The 13,603-nt window shown below is 50.7% G+C and overlaps 1 protein-coding gene across 18 annotated transcripts in view; it reads left to right on the top strand.

Moving 5' to 3' along the window:
- Positions 1–13,603, top strand: part of PTPRS (protein tyrosine phosphatase receptor type S) — a 166,761-nt gene that overhangs the window by 68,658 nt on the left and 84,500 nt on the right. The window lies entirely within an intron of this gene.

Here is a 13,603-nt window from a genome sequence, read left to right as displayed (position 1 = left end):
TGAGGTGGATCCTGACAGCGCTGTCCTGAGAGAAGGAAGATGTCAAAATGAGGTGAGGCTGAGGTGTCTCATTGTTTGTGTCATAGACCCCTATTAACTGTGGCCCCCAAAAATGACAGTGAACCTGCTGGGGCCTGAGGAGCCAGGGGAAGGCTGCAGAAAGGCTTTCTCTCCTTGGTGGGTGGGTTGGAGAGGGAGCAGAATTTAAGGTGGGAGCACAGGGGAGGTTGTGTGGCCGGTTGGTGGGTGGTGGAGTTTCTGGTGGGTGTCGCACGTTGTTCCTTCAGAGTGTAGAGTCTAATGGTGAGCAAGAGGGAGGCAGCAGCTAAATTGCATCCTCCAGAAGGCAGAGATCCTTGCTTCCCTCCCCAGATCCACTTGCTGCTTATGTTCCCCACACACCAGTTGCCTTTGTAGCCAGGAGACCCCTTGTTGTCCTTGTTCCTGAATTGCCCTTTCCTTTGCTGCCTTCTCCGTCTGCCAGTTGTGATCCAGGCTGTGACTGCTGAGGGTTCTGGACTGGTTGTTGTCTCACTCAAGGACACTGAATTAAGCTTCTATGTCACCTTGTTTAAGTGCCTGATTAAATTAAACCTTGCCTGACTGGATGGAGTGATGTATCTCTTTTCTTTCCTACTTTTTTTTTTTTTTTAAAGATAACTCAAATTGGAAAGTTTGTGCCTTCTGTAGGACCCGGGGAGGAAATCAATCATCTGTCAAAAGAGCTTCCTCGGGGGCAGGGGGGGCTGGCAGTGCCCAGGCCTCAGCTGTGCCCCACACTGTGAATGCTCATTAGATTAATCTGTGCTGAGGAGCACCTGGGGACAGCGGCAGCCACGGGTGTTTGGGACCCAGCCATGGGTGTCTCCTGGTGAAGGATCTTTTCCCACCCAGAGGTTCTTGCTGCTCAGCTTCATTAGATGTTTAAGTTAGGGGAAAAGAGCATCTGTTTGTTGTGTAAACAAGCAGCTTGTGTGAAAATGTCATGTACGGAGGGTTTGTGAGGCTGGAAGTGTCTGTCTTCACCGTACCTGGATGCCAAAACTGGGGCTGCTCCTCTGTGTCAGGCTTTGCCAGGAAGCCCAGACTTTTTTCTTTGTGACTTTTCCCCTTGGTTGTCCTGTTCACCCTGGCAGTTCTTGCACATGCTGCTGGGAAGGATGGGATCTTTCCGGTGTCTCACCCAGGCCCTGGGTCACATCAGCTTTCCATCTGTCTGGCAAGGCCCGTGTGCTTATGTCTTCAAGACCAGCAAAATACGAATCTCCTGGGTCACTGAAGGGAATCTGTGAGGGTATTCCCACCCTTTTTGTGGCCTGGCAAGCCCAATATTATTCTTAGAAGGTGAGCAGAGTGTTTTTCAAGGACGCCCGACCAGAGGAATGTCGTTCCTCGGTGCGTGGGATGGAATCTGGGCTCGTGTTGGCCTGTGAGACACAATCTCCCAAGAACAGTTTTATTTACTCTGTGCCACTCTTCCCCTCCAGTCAAGGATGTTCTCTTGCAAGATAATTGGTCCCAGTTCCCACCTTAGAAAGCTGTGATGTTCTCTGCACTGCAGCTGCTTTTAATTTTTTGGGGATTGTTAAAAGTTCATGAAAATAGTCACGTTTTAGACCATCTGCTGTGTGCAAGGAGATAAGCAGCGTATGGGCTGAGGGCCAGGGGCTGGGCCAGCAGTTGGGAGTGTCCTCACACTGTGACTGCACCTTCTCAACCCTCCTTTTGCTTGTCTAGATGGCTTTTTCGAGCAAGGACTGCTCTTGCCGTGTTGTTGTCCGGTGTAATTAGTCTCAGTCTTGAGTTGGGGATCTGACCTGGTTAAACCACGCCAGGTTCTCCCCCTACAAATGCTAAACAGTCATGTTGGGGTTTGGCAGAGGAACCTCCTGCTCCATCCAAGGGCACAGCAGTGACCGTGGAAGAGATCACAGCTACTCCAGACCTGAGGAGTGCCAGGAGAGAGCATTATAAATACATTTTGGACGTCTACTGCGAAGACTTTGAAAGGGGATCTTGAAATCAATGATTCAAACCGTTGACATGAGGGACTGTGGGTTGACCTGTTTTCACAGTGGAGGGTTTTGAGCATGTCCCATCTTGGTTTTGCAGACATGAAACATTGCTGCTTCATACGAGCCTGGCGAAAACCAACGCTGCTCGTTTCATCTGCAATGCACAGAATCATTTCTGTTTCCTTTTGAGGCTGAGAGCAAAAGCAAAGCTTTAAAGAAGAGGGAAAAAAAAAATAAATAGAAGGAGCTGCAACTGGTTTAGCATTCTACAAAGTTTCTCTGAGTCCTCCAAATCTTTAATTGACTCAGGAGCATAAAATTGAGAAGGGGAGAGAGTGAGAGAGCGTGTGGAGTGGCGGGAGTGATTTGAATAATTTATTGCCCTTTGAAGTTGCAAGAGAAATTTCAGCTGCCTTGGGGAGTAATTTCTCCCCCTTCTGAAAGGGTTTCTCCTTATTTTAAGCTCATTCAGAGGCTGATAGTTTTGCATTTTCTGCATAATTAATGAGCATAGCTCCCCCCACTCTCACACAACCTCTAAAGAATGGTGGGGTGATGAAACTTGGTGGTTTTTTTAATTAATAAAGTCAAATTAATTTGGCTGTGTCCTCTTCCTCCCTCACCTCTGTTGGAATTCATGGATTTATTCTTAAATTAGTCTGAGCATGCTGCTAAGATTTACAAATCTTTAGCCAGGACTTTGATTTGTATGAATGGATTTCTAAAATGGTGGTGTAGGTTCTTTTTTTTCAGTTCAGCTCAAAGATCACCTTGAGACTGGTTCCAGTGGGCTCCCAGAGAGCCAGGAGGATCCTTCAGCTCTTGTTTCTCTTTGTCTGGGGAGCATATGCTTGGTTTTGAGGGCTTTCTGTGTGTGTTGTTTCTGTATGAGTGCTATGAAATGCCCCTTTCCTTCTAAGATCTTCTAATTGAGGCTAATTCCAGTAGCTGCCCCTTGAGGGATTGCCTTCTCCTGATGAAAGAGGAGAGGATTGCCTTCCTGGTGCCTGGAGGGGCTGCAGGACAGACTCCTGGTGAGAAGCCATCCCTTGGCAGGTGTCAAACACGAACAGAAACCTGTCCTACTCAAACAAAAGCTCACCTTCCTCAATTACTGTCTTGGATAGTAGAATTTAAGGTGGCATTGCTGCTGCTTTTCCATGTTTCCATTTCTCCCTCACTCGTGTCTTGCACTGTTTTTCTGGCTCACTGAGTCTCTAGTTGTCTCAAAGCTGAACTCATCACATTCCCACTGCTGTCAGTTCTCAGCAGTGTTGTTGGATTCTCCCTTTTTTTTTTGATTCTTTTGTGTTGATGTGCCCACTACAAATCTGAATGATGAGCAGTGTGGCTCAGAGACAGAAATTGCAGTGACTCGTGTGGTAGGAGTCAAAGTTCATCATTGTTAAAGGTTGTGTTCATCCATTAATCATGGCTTTATTAGGTTCTGGGTTCTCGTTTTCAAGATCTCCCATCTTGAGTTCCCTTGACATCCCAACCTCAATACTGATAAGCAATACAGGCTCAAAATATACTGTCAAGACTCAGTGTTTCAAGCTTGTATATCCCGAATCTCCTTTTGTTCCACAGAAAATAGGGGGTCAGATAGGAATGATGCAAAAAACTTTTGAAAACACCCCAAATTCCGTGCTGTAGGAGCTGTACCTTTCCCTGTTCTTGTAGACCAGGAACCTTCTTCTCTTTGAGCCTGAAGGGAAGAAGCAGACAACAGCTACTAAGTGGAAGTAATACAGCTTTTATTTACAGGATTAGGAGAGCAGAGCTTTATCAGATGATATTTTGTTTGCCTGGTGTGCCTTTCATCCCCAAATGATCCCACATATGAGCTGGCAAACCTCGATTGGGGTCATCCATCCCGTGATCTCGTGCGTGTGGAGCTGCAGCCCCTCCTGAGCTGGCGATGCAAGACAGGACTTAACTGTGTGTTTACAGTTTGCAAAGCTCTGTGTCACATCCCAAAACCCAGGGTTGGGGCTGATCTCCCTGATCACATCGTTGGGGCTCCCAGCTCTGCTCTTTCTCGGAAGGCCCGTGAGCTGCAGGAGCTTGTAGCGGTTTGTTTTCCCCGTTGTGCTGACTCTGCTGTCACTTTGTGGTGGTGCAGGACTGAGGCTGGGCTATATTAAGATGGCATGGCCCCCTGGGAGCTGGATCCGGGCTCGTTAAGCTTTTCCTTCTTGCAGGCTTGTCCCGTAGGAGATGGTTTTTTCATGTTCTGGTGTCCCCCCCTGGACTCGGATTCTTTAGTGACTCAGAGCAGTGGAAGTTGAGCAAAGAGCCAAATCCTTTCTAGCTGGGTCTTTTCTCAGTAGGTGGTGAATTGGGCTGCTCCAGGATGCCATTATCAATGAGATGGCTGAAGTAGAAGCTGTCTTAGCAACTTGGCAAGGGCAGGGAGAGCTCCCTGCCTCAAGCTTGTGATTGCAAACAACCTGGGATTGCTGTCGTGACACTGATGGACAAGGGGCCCTCATTAAGTTGCCAGGACAGCTCCTTGGGTCTCTGGCTCTGCTCTGGGTTGTTATGCCTTGTTATGGGACCTGTGGACAGACATGGAATGAGATGTTGCTGCAGCATTCATGTACCCCCAGGGTCCACGTTGCTGAGGCCACGTGTGCTCCTTTGTTTGCTGGAGCTTCCTGGCTGCTCCCAGGGCTGCCATCCTGCATGAGAGCAGTGCTCATCTCCTTCAGCTCTTGCTGGTCACAAGGAGCAGCTTTCTTCCTGTGTTATAATGCCAGGAGATGAAGGAGAATCCTGGCCAGAGGACCATCTACATTCCCACCAACGTGCTCCTTTGCCCCTCGGTTTGGTCTGTGCCAGGGAGGGAGGGTGGGAGCAGTTGTGCACCTGCAGTGCTCACCATCTCAATTGGTGAGAGAAGGAGGTGGGGAAACTGAGGCACAGGAGGAGGATCTTTGTGGAATGTGGCCACAGAATGTGCTGAAAAGCAAACTCAGTCTTGCATCCTCCAGATCACGTTCCCTCCTGCACATATTCCATGCACTGCTTAGTGCTGCCTCTTTTCCCTCCTTTCTTGCCTTGTGTGCAGGGTCTCATTCTGATGCTGGGCACCAGCTCCCTGCTGCATTTGCTGTCCTTCCCTGCCAGATGCAGACCCCTTCACCCCCAACATTAATCCTCCATTTCTCATCCATTGAACACAAGCCCAGGTGATGCTTTGAGCCCTCACCGTAGAAGTTCTCACAGGGTGGGTGCTTTCTGGTGTGTGCTCACTACATGGTGTGAGATACCAGGCACCAGTTTTCCTGTTGGGGAAGGAAGAAGGTGGCCCAGAATACCACCCCACTCCCTGCAGCACAGGGTCATCTCCCTGTGCTGGCCCATCAAGCAGTTTTCATCCTGTATATATGTATCATTACATGTGCCCCATTATCCCTTTGTATAAATCCCAGCTGCAGGAATGTTTTCCTTGGCTGTATCAAGGTGCCAGTCGCTGGAGCTGGGGCTGATCCGTGGAAGTGACAAATAGCCTTTTTGCCATGGAGTGAGGTGGATCCTTTCCATACACAGGGATCTGTGATGGTAGCCTGGAGGATTCCTGCTGAAATGGGATAACTTCATCCCAGTGCTGTTCCCACATGATAAGGAACGGTCCCATCCCTGGAAACCAGCAGTTTAAATAGACCAGAAGGAACGATTATGCTTCCCCTCCAGCAAGCAGGTTTTTCTCACCTTGCATGTCAGAACTAGGAATAGATTTTTGGTAGCCTCAGTCTCCTCCTACCTCACTGCTTCAGGCTCATACCTCCTCTTCCAAAGGGTCTGTATCCCAGTGCATTTCAAACAGGAGCTTGAAAGCTGTATGGATGTGCCAGATCCCCAAAATTACAAGCCTGATGGCAAGAACAGCTTGACATGATGCTGGCTATGAATGGACTGCTGCCTCATCCTGGCTGGGGGGAGAGGTGGGAGCTGGCAGCACAGGCAGGTGTTGGACAGCCAGGGTAGTTAAAGGTGTATGAAATGAGTTCTTCATCTTCCTCACCCATTTTCTGCCTGTGTTAACTCCTGTGCTTGGGTCACGTCCTTCATCACTGCCCTTCCTTCTCTGGGGCCATGCAGGAAAGGAGAAGGGATAATCTTCCAGGTGACATTCCCCTACATCCAACAGGGAACAGCCTGTGTTTGCCTGTGGTAGCACAGCTTTTCTGAGCCAGGGAAGGGCTTTGGTGGCTCAGCAGCAGGGGAATAGCAAGGTGGAAGTATTTCACTTCTCAGAAGATGTCCTCGATCTTTTTTTACCCTCCTTTGCCCAACCTTGCCAGTCCCGTCTCCCTGAAGGGAGCCAAGAGCTGCTGACAGTAAGAGGAAGTCTCTGTCTAAAGCCTATAATTATCCTGTCTGCCTTCCCAGAAAAGGCCAGTTGGGGAGCGAGCGTGCTCCCATTCCACGGACCAGCCCTGCCTTCTCCTGCCTCCCCAATTACTGCTTAATGGACTTTTTATGATGATAAGACGACTGGGCTGGGGAGAAGTTATTGACGGGGAAATGGAAAATAATTCACTCCCTGTTTGTTTGTTCTGTCAGAAAACCCTCATTTTGCTTTTATTTGCGAGGCTCTGAGAAACAGCCCTCGGAAAGAAAAAGTGCAAAATCTGTCCCCTGGATTTCACGGGGACCTGGGTCTCTGCAGGACCCTCTCCAAGGGGTGTTCTCAATCTTGTGGAGTGTCTCCACAGAGACTCCTCCCCGGTCCTGCGCCCAGTTTGCAGCTCTCACTCTTCTCCTGAGGAAAAATGTGGATTCTGGAGCTGTATCCCTTGCCTCTATCCCTCTCACAAGCTCCCCCACTCCCTAATGCCACTGCTTTGGAATACGGACCCATTCCAAACAGAGCATTCTTGCTCCCCACTCTCCATCTGTGTCAAATTTGGCTGCTCTCTCCTGTTTTCATCTGCTCTGTGGTTTGTCTCCTCCATCTAATCTTCACTTCCTTGCTCTGGCTCTGAACAGCTCCCTTCTCTCCAGCTTGCTCCAGTTCTCTTGCACAGAGTCATGGAATATCCTGACTTGGAAGGGGCCCACAAGGATCATCAAAGTCCAACTCTTGGCCCTGCACAGGTCAGCCCCAAGAACGTGCCATTTCCCTTGTTGATCTCTGCTCGTTCCCACTGATTTTTCCATCCTTTCTACCTTCTGCTCCACATTTTGTCTCCTGATTCACTGGTGTGGCAGAGCTGCTCTCTGGCTGTGCCTCCACACTCCCATCCCCATCCTTCCAACACAGGGCATGGATCTGTGTGCTGTCAGACCGCAGCAGCACGTGCGTGTCAAACACACTTCCTAAAGCAACCAACAAACAGTGGGAGCGTGGCTGGACCCCAATCTCACATTCCTGGCAGGGTTTTCAGGAGGGCAGATGAAAGCACAACCACCCAGGGCTGTGGTTGGGGAGTACCTTGGGCTCCTTCTCTGATTGTGAGCCCGTCAGCAGTTGTGGGAAAGGGAGATGGAGTTTCACTAGGTCAGCAGAAAGGTTCAGCCCAGAAACCAAAGGAAGAGGGAGGAGGAAGAAGAGGAGAGGAGGGGGGGTTAACTCTGTGCATGGCAGTGGAAACACCATCAGATTCCATCCTGGTGGCTCTGCAAGTTAGCAGGGGGTGAGAAATAACAGGGAGAGATGTCTCATTCCAGCTGACACGAACCGGTTGTTGGAAGATTCCGAAGCTTTTGTCTGGCTTTTGATTTTTACCTTCTTCTCTCCCCAAGAAGTACCTGTTGGAGAGGGTCTCTGAGTTCCCTCTGGTGATGTTTTTGTGGTTATTTTGTTTGTATTTCAGTCTTTAGAGGCTGCAGCTGTGTTCAGTGCCACCCGGGGTGCTGAGTGCTGAACAGAGCTGTGCCGAGACCATCCCTGCTCCAAACTGCGTGTAGTGTCTAGACCAAGACAGACAGGCAGGTGTGAGAAATGAGGGTTGTCACCTCCCCGCTACGTGTGGCAGCCTGAGGTGTGGGGAAGGGCGAGTTCCCAAGGTCAGCCGACTTTGCACCAGAGCCAGAGATCCGAATCCCAACTGTGGGAACGATCTGCAGCCTGGAAAAGCAGATTGGGGTGTGCAACTAATGGCAAAACAACATTGACCACAAATGGCTTCGTGGTCTCAACTTTTCCCTTTGTTTTAAAAGGTGGAGGTGCCCATGTGTGTATATGTGTGCACAAAAAAGGCTGAGTTTCCATCTGCTGAGTGTTTTTGAGCGAGGATAAAGGTTGTCACTGGCTAACATGCCCTGAATCTCTCCCGCAGCGTGGGCACACTCACAGTGGGCAGATCCGTGGGGAAATGTTGGGCTCAGCACCACAGGGCTGTTTGCTGAAGGTCGAACCGGAGCGGTGAGCAAAAGGACGGCTGGGAGTGTGTGTAGGAAGACTCATAAACCGGCCAAGTGGCAGGAAAATGGCCTTCCTGCTGTGCCCTTGCTTCTGCTCCGGTTCCCGTGGCACTCTGGGGTGCAGTGGAGAGCGTGCTCCTTCCCCAGGGTGGGATAATGAGGGTTTACTCACCGGAGAAGGAGGGGCTGGAAGCGGCGCTTTGTGTGCCGGCGGGATGGGCCGCGTGGGCTTCCACGGAGCTGTCAGCGGGGACCGAGGGCTCCAAAAATGGAAGCAAAACCTTTTAAAATCCGTGTTTTGTAGCTGGCTTTCTTTTGTCTCCGTGGATTGCTGCCGCTGTGGGCGAGGGGCCCTTTCAGCCGGGCTCCCGCTGCTCTGCGCTGCGGCCAGATGGGAGAACAAGTGGCTTTGTCTTTATCTGAGGTCCATTGTTGAGGTGCTTCCCTGGGGCTGGCAGGAGGTGGTGGGAGGTGGTAAGCACAGAGGTGGGTTTTGCCATCTGAAATCAGCCCCAGGTCCCTGCTGTGGGGCTGAGGGTGCAGGGAGAGAGCTGGAATGGGGGTCAGGAGGATGCAGAGGTGCAGAGGCACTTCTGCAGCTCCCGCAGGGGCAGCCTGGGGCACAGAGGGACAGCATCACACACACTGGGGCAAATACACAGTGATGTGGTCAGGGATCATCCTCCAGCCTTTTCCTTGGCACCTGGGGGCCACACAGGTCTGTTACTGTGACAGTGGCCCGTCCAGGCCTGTGGGAAGTGGCTGGAAGGGGACATGTCCCTCTCCTTGTGGGAGCAGCTTTGTGCTTGGACTGCCCCACAGCTGGCAGGTGTAGCTGAGGAGGGAGCAGCAGTTTTGAGGCTGGAATGTACTGGGGTGGTGTGGAGACAGCTGCCCCTGCCTTTGTGTGGTCTGTGAGGCTCAGTGCACCCCTGACCTCCTGGTCCCTCCATAACCCTCCTGTAGTGCCACAGGAGGGACACCCTACTCCGACCAGGCTTAGGGAAGGCAGCAGAGGGACCCTGGTGCACCTTCATAACGGGCTTTTTTCTTTTCCTTCCCCCTCATCCCGCTCCCGTCAGCTGTCAGCTCCAATATGTGGAGCTCATTTGTGCTCCTGCCTCTCTCCCACCCCTCAAACCACCTCTGGGTTCTCCACCCCTTTCCCTGTCTCTGGCATTTGATGTCTCAGACAGGCATATGGTGGCCAGCCTGTCTCCCTCGCTGCTCGTCCATCACCCGCTATTCACCATGGCAGCCGTTCCCAAGGGACATTTGGGTTTAAAGGCTGAGATGTCCCCTCCTTTCCCCCACTCCCACATCTTTCCAGCTTCCTTGCTGTAGAGCTGCTCAGCCTGTTGTGTCATCTGTGTATGGTTAGCAGGGAGATGTTGGGGTGGTTTTAACGTGACTGCACTCGAAGAACTTTTCCTGCTTTGGTGTCACATGAAAGAAGGAAGGAGGGGAGGGGAGAGGAGGCAGCAGCATCTTCCTCTTCAGTGGGGAAACTGCCTCAGTGTGCAGCTCTTGCACGTGGGCTGATCCCTACCGTGTGCCTGGGGGATGAGTAGAGACCCCCACTCTTTTCTTCCCAAAGTCTGTGGTAGAATCCCAAAATCCCTCACAGAAAGCATTAAAAATATCCCCGTTTGATGTGGATACAAAAATGTGTGTATACACTGCTCAAATTTAGGGTGCAATATTCTGCTTTAGATGTGTTTCAGATGCACCAAAATGGCTTTAAACTGAAAGAGAGTAGGTTTAGATTAGATATTAGGAAGAAGTTGTTGCCTCTGAGGGTGAGTGAGGCCCTGGCACAGGTTGCTCAGAGAAACTGTGGCTGCCCCATCCCTGGAAGTGTCCAAGGCCAGGTTGGACGGGGCTTGGAGGAACCTGGGATAGTAGAAGGTGTCCCTGGCCATGGCAGGGGGTGGCACTGGATGGGACTGGGATTCCACAATTCCATGATTCTGAGCAGATGCCAGCACTGCCTGTGGTTCTCCAAGCCTGTGATTTGGGAGGTGGCACCCGCAGGAGGTTGGTTGTCTGTGTGGGGTGACGGGAAGGCGAGCGCAGGGTCCCATCAGCTCCCGGAACATCCATCAGAGCCACGGGGCAGGGTCAGAGCAGCTGCCAGGGTGGCAGAGGTGAGGGCAGAGGGCACTCAGCGTGTGCTGGTGCAATTACAGGGCACAGGACAGATGAGGAATATGTGTCTCTTCCTTGCAGGCCGTGGCAGTTCTCCAGCGTGTCGCTTGCCCCGGCTGTTGCTTTTGGGAAGTGCGTAGGAGGTGGGCAGGAGTGAAAGGTTCAGCTTGACTTGATGGCTTTCCATTAAGCTGTAAAGGAGGATCACAGGTACACAGCAGCCATCCGGTCTTTTCAACCTTCCCTCCGGAGACCCAGACCCCGCAGGAAGCCTCTTGTAGTAGGAAAATTCTTTTAAGCTCCAGATTTTTCCATTCCTGGCTTGGTGCTGCACAAAAAATAGGTTTTACTGCTTGGCAAAGCGGAGAAAGGGGAGGAAAAAAAAAATCTCTGTGACCACTGGACTGGTGGAGCTTAGACTCAGCCTTTTCAAACCTGAGTTGTTTTCAGCTCTCCATGCAGGAAGGTTGGTGAAGTGATACAAAATCCCCTGGACTGCGAGTGTGTCGCCTGGAAACTGCGTTGCTTTTTTTTTTATTTATTTATTTAAAACCGAGGTCCCGCATTCTTGGCAAACGAGGGGAAACAACTCAGTCCCTCTGAGTGGGCTGACAGTGTTTCACATGGCACCTTGTCCCTGCTTCTGGAGGCTTTTGAAGCCGTTTGCAGAGCTGAAGGCTCAGCTCTAAGCGTGTGTCTCCCTGCAGGCTGGACCTGGCACGGCAGAGCTGTGCGGGTCCTACGCAGCACCGGGGGATTGGTCTCAGCTTTGGATCCATCACCACCTTGGATCATCACCACCTTGGATCATCACCACCTTGCCTGTGATAGCACTGGCTCTCTCTTCCCAGAGGGGAGAGGGTTGCTCTGAGCTCGGCGTGGGCTGGTGACAAGTTCTGCAGTGACTGGGGGTGCAGAGGTGGAGAGCGCGGGGGGGTGGGGGGAGGAATCAAATCTGCAGCTCAGAGGCTTGGGCAATTTTAAAATCAACAATTTAGCTCTGCTTTTCACCCTTTTTTTCCAAGTGAGTAGTAAAATCAAATGGGTTGTTTGGTGGGGGTTTTTGTTTGGTTCCTTTTGTCTCTCGCTGTCTAACGGTGAGTCTCTCGTAGGCAGTTGGGAATTGCAGGGAGCTCAGGAAAAAAACCTGTTCACAGACAGCTCAGCTTCCCCATCACCACACACTGAGGTGACACAGGACCTCAAAAAGGGATGCTGAGCAATGACTCCAAGCTCACTGTTTTTCAGAGCACCATCCCTTTTTTCAGGATGGAAATAGAACCTTGTTTTTCTCCTCAGCCGAGCTCTCATCATGCTGCACCCATTTAAATGTATACCTGACATTAAGGTTTATTAGGGGCTTTTATTTTAGGAAATGAACTTGCATCAATAAAGTGTTCTTAAAAGCCCTGGATGTTTTTAGCTGTACCTTCAGAATTGACTTCTGTAAACTCCTCAGATATCGAACGGAGGTGAAGAGAGGAAGGAAGTCAGGCTGTGGGCAGAGTGAGCATTTATATTTTAGCCTGAAGCAAAGTTTGGGTTTTACCTTTCTCAGATGGAAGACAGATCCCCCAGTGCCAGTTCCTCCAGTGGGACTTGCTTGATAACCTCTAGCTGTAACATTGCAAAGAAGACTCTGACCTCTAAATATAGATTTGGATATTTATAAATGTGATGCTTTGTACACACAGCATTCGGGGGGATGTAAACAGCTCCAGCAAATTGTATTTACCTCCAGCGTGGAAACAAATGCTTGATTGCATCACATGAGCTTGCTCAGTGCCTTTTATTTATATACTGCTGGCCATGCCAGGCAGAGAAGGGGAGAAGGCTTCCTTTTGTCTTTTGACCCCTAAAAGACCCTGGAGACTTCTCTCCAGCGACCATTTGCCCTCCTGTCAAGCCCTGTGGGAGGCTGTTTGCATCCTATTTTATAGACTCTGAGTATGTACAGATAAATACACTCATTTCAGAGTCACGTGCTCTGCTTTTCTCAAGGAAAACAGACGGCAACTTTATGATCTGAGTGATTTTATTTGAACACAGCTGTGGCCTTGTGATTTAAATATTTCAATAAATTTTAAACTAACTAGATGAGAGGAAACTGCGCAAGGAAAACAGGTTAGAGCACGGAAGGAGGATTCCCAGAGGGGAGAGGCAATATGGGCTCTGCATGAACGCTCCTGGCCTCGGCTTTCTCTCCTTGAGCAGCCCCTTGACACCTTCCTTGGTCAGAAAGCCCATCCCAGCATCCTCCCATCCCTGCTGAGATGCTCGAAGGTGGTGGGACATGTGTGGAAATCAGTGGATGGGCTGAGGGAGAGGTGCTGTGGGACCAGGTGTTGGGCTGGCCCAAACAGCCCGTGTCTATTCAGGCATCGCTGCACCTCGGAGCAGCTGGGAGGAGTTTGAGGAGCTCCTTCCTTCAGCAGCGTGAATTCCGTGTTTTTTCTGGACTCTCTGATGCTGGGCAGAGGGGAAGGGGAGCTGCAGGAGGGACTGCAGACTTGGCTCTGCTCTTGGGCTTGACAGCTGGGCTGTTTTGAAGAGATCACAGCTTGGGTTTGTTGGGCTGTGTCCTCTCCACTGGCCTGTTCCAAGGGATGACGTACCTGTGTGAACGTACCCGTGAGGGCCACGGGGAAGATTTGCAGATGAAAGCAGAGGTGCTACAAGCCAAGGAGGTTTCACATCCTAAAGCCCCTGGCACCGGCCTGTTTCACACCATCATCCTCAAGATCTGTTTGTGCCAAGTCCTGCTTCATCCATTTCATGGTCCTCCTCCCACCTTCTCCCCCTGCCTTGGCCATGTTACTGTAAATCTCCCCCATTCCTGGGTGTTTTGGTCCTTTTCTTGGACCTGGGGAGTGCAATTCAGTGTTTCTAGATGTTGTTTTCAGCTCTCCCAGCTTTTGGTGATTATCGTTAGATGGGCTTTGCAAGGGCAATTTCCCCTGTGCAAAACAATTTAAAAGTCAACTTTTCGGGAGTAAAAGAGGCTTTGCAACATTGAAATCTCTTTGTAGCATCAGACCCTTAATTATTTCTTGCTGGAGCTTCTT

The sequence above is a fragment of the Chiroxiphia lanceolata genome, chromosome 27, assembly GCF_009829145.1.
Source record: "Chiroxiphia lanceolata isolate bChiLan1 chromosome 27, bChiLan1.pri, whole genome shotgun sequence".
Taxonomy (NCBI): Eukaryota; Metazoa; Chordata; class Aves; order Passeriformes; family Pipridae; genus Chiroxiphia; species Chiroxiphia lanceolata.
Note: the sequence above shows the minus strand (reverse complement) of the source record. Positions and strands in the feature narration are given on the sequence as shown.